Here is a 2,114-nt window from a genome sequence, read left to right as displayed (position 1 = left end):
TATTATGTTGAATTAAACTGGTGGAGACTAAGGGCGGGTTTTTGAGATTAGTTAATCTAATCATAAATTTAATCTGATGTTAATCCCCTTTAATGTTTTTGAATACAAGATTAAATTTCGCAGTATTGCCATACAAAACAACAAAAATGTCACGGTTTGTTATCAAAAAAGTTCATGTTTTATAAAAAAGAAGAAGACAATTGAAAATTTAATATGAAAATTAATGAAAACCTAAATTTAAAACCAAAAAAATGTATTTTGGGTGTGCATAATTTATACCAATCAATAAATAGAACATTTTAATGTTTATATTTATATATTTTGCATTTCATGCTTAAGTTTAAACCACCTTCATTGGGCGCTTAAACTTGCAAACAAAATTAACTAATTGAGTACTTAAAGACAACTTTCGAGGATTAATTTTAATTTAATCGCTAATCTTTCACCTAAAGATTGGCTCTAAATAATACTTTTGATTTCTATTTTGTACGTGGCTCCAACTTGGAATAACCTAGCACTTTGAGTTTTTAAATTTCGCAAACAAAATTTAGAAGTCTGAAGAAAACTTAGATATACATACATACATAAAAAACTAATAAAACAATTTTGTAACTTTACATTACAACAGTAAAAACTTGCAACTTTTCTAAATTTTTATATTTTCAAATGAATTTTATGGACAATAAACTTTTGAAGTGGAATGAATTTAAAATATTTTATTCCAATTGAATTGGTATAAACCACATAAAACTTTTTTGTTAAGTGTTACATATGGACATATTTAAAGCAAATTGCAAACAAAAGACGACGTTATATTGACGTATTTAATATACATTTGAATAAAAATTACTCGATTATTCGAAGCAAAATTTAATTTTTCTTTCCAATTTAGAAAAAAGAATATTTCGAAAATTGTTTGTCCATTAATCGAGGTTACTATTTACGAATATTCTGTTATAGTATTGAATAAAGAATGACGTCAATATATTGTAAAACAAGTAATAAATATAAAGATTAGTTGTAATTGAATCAAATAGTAAATTTTTACTAATTTTTGCAATTTATAAAGAAAATTATTAATTAAGTGTATTTATTATTATTTTTTAATAATAAAGAATTTTAGTTTATTTTTTCATTATTTATTTTTAATTATTTTTCTAAATTATTCAAAAAAAAAAAAATATTTTATTCGTCATTCCTTCGCAGAATTTTTAAAATTGAATCGACATAATTCGAATAATTTTAAACACAAATTCACAACCCTACGATTTAGCTATGTACGTCCATCTGTCCGTCCATGTAATCAAGCTACAGGCATGCCTGTCAATGGTTAAAATTGGTCCATTATTTCACATAGCATATACACAATTGAATACTCCAAAATAGGGCTTTTGAGTTCATAATTATGTTTAATATATGAACTTGTATCTCGACAAAAAGCAGCACAACTTTGACCTTGCCATGCTTGCCATAAATGCTTTATTATGAAAAAATAATCATATATTATTCTCTTAACTGTTGTATGGTTCATATGATACCGGCCATGCCCGACAAAAATGTTTTTATTGTTTTTTTTTTTATCTATATACATAAAAATGAATGTATGTATGCTTGTTTGTTTGGACTTTATAGACTGCTAAACGGCTGGACCGATTTTTTGAAATTTTCACAGTGTTTTCCTATGTGTCTGGAAGGAACTATAGGCTACTTTTATTTTAAAATTTCATATGGGCAAAGTGCCACGCCCACATCCATAATAAGTATTTAAAATCACATATCTCAGAAACAGCAACAGCTAGAGTTCTCAAATTTTGTATGGACAACTTTGACATCCACATGAACATATGGACGCAAAATCGGCGGACTAGCTATAGTGGGCGTGGTCCCTCCCCTATAAAGAAAACCTTAAATTAGTATATCTGAGAAAATATAACAGCTACAGTCCAATTTTTCGGAGCCACTTTAGAATCAACAAGAATACCTAGGACAAAAAATGAGCGGACTAGCAATAGGGGGCGTGGCACCTCCCATATGAATTAAATACAAAAAATCATTTATTTTTGAAACTATTAGAGCTGGAATCTTTAAATTTTGCACGAAGCACATTAACATCT

Source organism: Lucilia sericata, unplaced genomic scaffold, assembly GCF_015586225.1.
Source record: "Lucilia sericata isolate MDLA Ls3-8-SP2 unplaced genomic scaffold, ASM1558622v1 Contig000000F_arrow, whole genome shotgun sequence".
NCBI classification, from domain to species: Eukaryota; Metazoa; Arthropoda; class Insecta; order Diptera; family Calliphoridae; genus Lucilia; species Lucilia sericata.
The sequence above is the reverse complement of the archived record's forward strand: the minus strand, read 5'-3'. Positions refer to the sequence as shown.